At 30.9% G+C, this 4,932-nt stretch overlaps 1 long non-coding RNA gene and 3 other non-coding genes across 4 annotated transcripts; all 4 read right to left on the bottom strand.

The window, feature by feature from the left end:
- Positions 1-962: 962 nt before the first annotated feature.
- On the bottom strand, positions 963-2,381 carry LOC128284289 (uncharacterized). The gene is made up of 3 exons (XR_008274685.1): positions 2,340-2,381; positions 1,974-2,245; positions 963-1,866 (listed from the first exon to the last, which is right to left on the bottom strand). It is a non-coding gene; the product is annotated as an uncharacterized LOC128284289 (long non-coding RNA).
- A 985-nt stretch (positions 2,382-3,366) lies between these two features.
- On the bottom strand, positions 3,367-3,468 carry LOC128281736 (small nucleolar RNA Z103). The gene has a single exon (XR_008271998.1). It is a non-coding gene; the product is annotated as a small nucleolar RNA Z103 (small nucleolar RNA).
- Positions 3,469-3,559: 91 nt separating this feature from the next.
- On the bottom strand, positions 3,560-3,644 carry LOC128281776 (small nucleolar RNA snoR116). Its single transcript, XR_008272045.1, has one exon. It is a non-coding gene; the product is annotated as a small nucleolar RNA snoR116 (small nucleolar RNA).
- Positions 3,645-3,746: 102 nt separating this feature from the next.
- Positions 3,747-3,832, bottom strand: LOC128281779 (small nucleolar RNA snoR117). The gene has a single exon (XR_008272048.1). It is a non-coding gene; the product is annotated as a small nucleolar RNA snoR117 (small nucleolar RNA).
- Between the last annotated feature and the right edge of the window lie 1,100 nt (positions 3,833-4,932).

The following is a 4,932-nucleotide window of genomic DNA, read 5'->3' as shown; positions in this document are numbered from 1 at the left end:
TCCATGACATCACTGTGAACCCAACCACAACTTAAAACTATGGCTACATCTCCTTCAAAGCGAGAGAGAAATCAATCTTTAAACCCAAAAATTTCAACACGCAAGAAGAATAAAAAAAACAATTTAGAGGAGATTGAGATGTGGTGAGTAAGAGGATGAAGAATGGGCATTTATATAGAGGATGGGGTAGGGTACAAAGGGAAAAGAATTATCTTGAGAATCTCGAGTTGTAAGGCTTAGAAGCAATCAAGTTAAGGTGGTTAAAATGGTTAGAGAAAAAACGCTCCCTGCAGGGGGCGTTTTCATTTGACATGGTAGTGAAAATGCTTCCTGCAAGGGGTGTTTTCCTCTGACATATCAAATATGTGGCTTGAAAACGCATCCTGTAGGAAGCGTTTTCACCACTATGTCAGATGAAAATGCCCCATGCACGGAGCATTTTCTCTCTGGCCATTTCAACCATAAAACTTGATTGCTTCTAAGCGCCTACAAATAGCGATTCCCGGGATAAACTTGATCGAGAAAAATGTAGAAATCGCATGTGTTCTATTTTATCATCCTAGCTTGACTTGAAATTTTTCCCAATCGGTTCAAGTAAAATAAAATTTGAGTTGAGTCATATTGAAACGAGTGAAAGCGTTCGAGTGAAATTAAAAAATTAAACATTTCAAATTAAAATCTTGTGCCAAGATAACTAATTTCATGTTAGAGCACATAAATTTGAAATCATATATATTTGAAAACTCTTCCAAATCAAAATAAAAAAATACTTTAGTATAATAAACTTGAATTGTTAATTAACTTAATTAGAACCTCAAAATTAATTATTCTAGAAAGTTTTAACTTTGTTAACTTTCTTTATATATTTTTAGAATTTCTTTTTTGAAATTTTTAAAATTTTACATATAAAACCTATTATTGAATTATTCGAGTTATTTGAATTGTAAATTTTAAACTCACAATTTGATTGCATACAAACCAAACTAGTTTAATAAATTTGTTTCGTAGTAGTTTAATAAATTTGTTTCGTACATTGTAAATAAGTGTGCATTTCAGATGTAAAACAAAATATGAAAAAAATTACAAAATAACGTAATCATGAGTGTCCCGAATGTGTGCTACAACCAAGTGGGCGTCGAGAACACCTAGGGTTCTGTTGCACTATTGTGTTTGACAGCTACTCGTCGACTTCAACTTCACCTTGACGTGCACGAAGAGGTTGATCATTGACATCATCTCTTCCTTCGTGGTTGAACTCGACCGTATCCTAGCCGCCTTTTGTGGATCCCCCCTGAGTTGAGTTAATGGTTGCAAGGATGACCCACCTCGGTAGAACAATTATGTTGGGAGTGTCTGCGACACTATCGATTGGCCACTATGTGGTGTCGTCTGGCCTAATTATGGATAGAAGATGGGAATTGAGGACGATACCAGATACGTCAGTGTTGATGGCGGGATCAGCATGTAATATGGAACACTGGGTGACGATCGTGCATAATATATCCTTGAAGAAAGTGTTGATGCAGGGAATGATGGGGCGTGCTGTGGTGCTTGTGTAAAATAAATTGGTGCTAAATATGTTGATACATTGAATGATTGTGCATGCTATGGTGGTTGTATAAAATAAATAGGAACTGAAGGTGATGATATGGGAAATGAATGTGCGTGTTGTGATGGTTGAGAAAAAAAAAACTAGGTTAAAAGAAATAATAAATAAACCACACTAATCGAGAGGTTGCACAGCAATAGGGTCCTCCAATGTAGATGGAGCAGATGTCAATCCCGCCGCATCTTCATCTCACGATCTAGGATTGATGGGCTCTTGTATTGGCCTCCTACAACAACATTGGCTTCTCTTCTATGAATCTGACAGTAAATACAACTTGCCGTTATGCCTAAACCAATCCATGTAACTCGAAGACGTCGCCAACTCCAATGTAAGAAATGGTTCATTTGTTGGCAAGAATTCGTACCTACACTCCCACATCTTGATATACTTCTTGTGACATGTTGGTATTCCTTGTGTCTCCCTCGCAAGTCAATCTTGTTGAGGTTATCAAGCTCCTAAGTAGCAGTGGAATACATTGTGTACACCCAAACTGTCGTATAACTCGGTTAGATTCATGCAATTTGATCGTAGCAAAAACAACCAATGGTACTTTAATGTTCCAAATGTTGCAATTGGCCAAAAATTCGACCTAGACGCATTCTTGAATCCTCAGATCTGCTATGACATCCATATAAACTGCATTACGAATTTATAATTTTTAAAATGTGTGTAACATTTAATTTCAAGTGTTAGAATACATATTATATAAGTTTGAAATTCATAAGCTAACCTCCTTGTCGGTTTCTTGATCTAGAGCTAGTCAGATATCCTCAAGTTCGGTTGATATACAAAATTAATAATCTAAACAACATAATAATTCACTATTTAAATTTAATTAATCCAAATGAATAAGTTAATTTACCATTTAAAATTTTATAAAAATAAAATCAAAGAGAAAAAATTCAAAAAAAAGAATTTAAAAAATATTTGAGAACTGAAAATTAAAATTAAAATTAAAAATTAAAAATTAAAATTAAAAATTAAAGATTAAAAATATAAAATTAGAAATTAGAGATTGAAGATTGAGAATTTAAAAAGAAATTGGAATATTTAGGCGAAAAGAATAAATGTTTGAGGAATTTATAAAAAATTTTTATGACTGTTAGACCTCTATTGGCTATTGAATTCAATGTTACTATTGTAATAGTACCTTAAAAGAAAACGCATCTTATGGGGTGTGTTTTCACAAATTTGACAATAAAATAAATCTTATAATACGTATTTTCACACAATTTTTATTCTCTTTCCAAAATAAACATAAAAAATAATTTTAAGAAAATCAGAATAATTTTTAAATATTTTGTTCAGCAGTTTCATATGTATAGAATAAAAGGATGACGTGTCTTTTTATTGCTCAGATGAATTCTCATCTGTTATGCTCTTACTATTTCGTATTTACTTATCCCAGTTTTTCTTAGTTCAATTCTCGAATTTTATATTAACTTTTTTATTTGATTTATTTGATAAAATTGAAAGTCAATCTTTTGATTTATTTAAAAAATAAATTGTTTTATTTTTAAATAATATTTAAACTTTGTAATAAATATTTCTAATTTTTTTAAAAACTATAAAGTTATTTTCATTATTTTAATATTTTAAAAATTAAAATAATGGGTTATTAAACTTGTAAGACAAATTGTTATCAACAAAACACCTCAGTTACTAAAACATCTCCTTAACGATTTATAAATTAATATAGAACACAAATTATGGGTTCAGCTTCGCATCTGGGGAATAAATTAAAAACTGGGATGAAGAGGGATCAGAATACTGGCTTCCAATCTCTAATGATTTAGAGATTAATAAATCGCACAGTATGTTCAGCTTCGATCATCTGGGGAAATATTCATCACTTCCCCCTCTTATCTCCCATTTTATTAAGGCAATAAAATAAAATAAAATCCCACTATATTAGCCAAATCAATTTTTCTTTTAAAAGAAAATGCAAATAGGCTCAGACAATAGAAATGTATGATTACATCAACGAAGCAAAGCTCTCATAGTTTGATGGTATAATTTTTCGTCATCACAGCCTTAATCATTCATCAATACGAAAAGAAAATACAGAGGGAGATATGGAATCAAAACAAATTTAGATTTTTTTCTTTAAAAAAAAAAAGCCTATTTTGGTTTATTGATGCCTCAGAAATAAAACTTAGAGAGAATACATCAGGAAAAAAAATTTCTCAGATGGTACGGACAAATGTTAGAACATCACAGGCAAGTAATAACCAGACTATACTGCTAAATTGTAACTTAAAATTCAAATAAATGGAGAAAACCAAGAAACTGAAATAGAGAAAAGAGGTGAGAGGCAATGGGTTGAGGCAGGAAGAAGAAAGGGATGAAGATATAAATAGGGATGGGAAGAAAAACCCTAACTATCTCTACATATGTTAAATTTACGTCTTTGCCCTTACTATGCTGGTTTCAAACTTCCTTTTCCGTTACTTAATGGATTCAATCTCCCTCTTTCTCTCTTGATTTTTGGTAATATTCTCTTTTTATTTATTTATTATTTTTTACTATAATATGTTTTTGGCCTTTATTTAGTGTTTTGAGTCTAGCAATGTAAACTCAAATAGAAATTATTAATTAATATGTATTTCTGTTTTCTAATTTGTTACATAGATAATGTTATATTTTTACTTTTTATATATATAATATAAAATTAATATTTAAATACCTAAATGGTATAAATATAATATTATTTGTCAAAATGGTATGTTTTTAACAGTATTGGGGGTGGAGGGATTTAGGGTAGCGGCACCACCATTTTTTCTATTGCAATCATGGAACCATCAGTAGCATATGATTTCTATTATATATATATATATATATATATATGAAAAGGGTGGAGGTGTTAGAGAGGTGACACGTGTTTTTTGTGTCCATACACGAGTAAAATCAGGTAAAAATACAGGTGGAGGGTGCTTTAGAGGCGGCACTAGTGGAGGACTCCTGATAGGTAGCACCCAGTCACTATTTAAAGAGTGTTTTCTTGAACGGTTTTGAAGATAAGAAGTGAGGAGGAAAAAAAATTTGTTGTAGAAGAAGAGAAAATAGAGAAGAATTCATAAGGTTAGTAAGTAGATATAAATTTTTATCTTTTTACAGTATATTTTTTTTGAAATAAAATATTAAGAAATTTAATTTGTTTTATAGATTTAGTATTGAAGATAGACATTCAATTTTTTTATGCGTTTATTTCGATGGAGTAATTTTAACAACAACAATTAGATGTATATTTGAATGTCGCCAACAAATAACAATGAGATTTAATAAAAATGTCTCGGATGATGATATGAAGGAAATGATCAATC

The sequence above is a fragment of the Gossypium arboreum genome, chromosome 1 (assembly GCF_025698485.1).
Source record: "Gossypium arboreum isolate Shixiya-1 chromosome 1, ASM2569848v2, whole genome shotgun sequence".
Taxonomy (NCBI): domain Eukaryota; kingdom Viridiplantae; phylum Streptophyta; class Magnoliopsida; order Malvales; family Malvaceae; genus Gossypium; species Gossypium arboreum.
The sequence above is the reverse complement of the archived record's forward strand: the minus strand, read 5'-3'. Positions and strand labels throughout refer to the sequence as shown.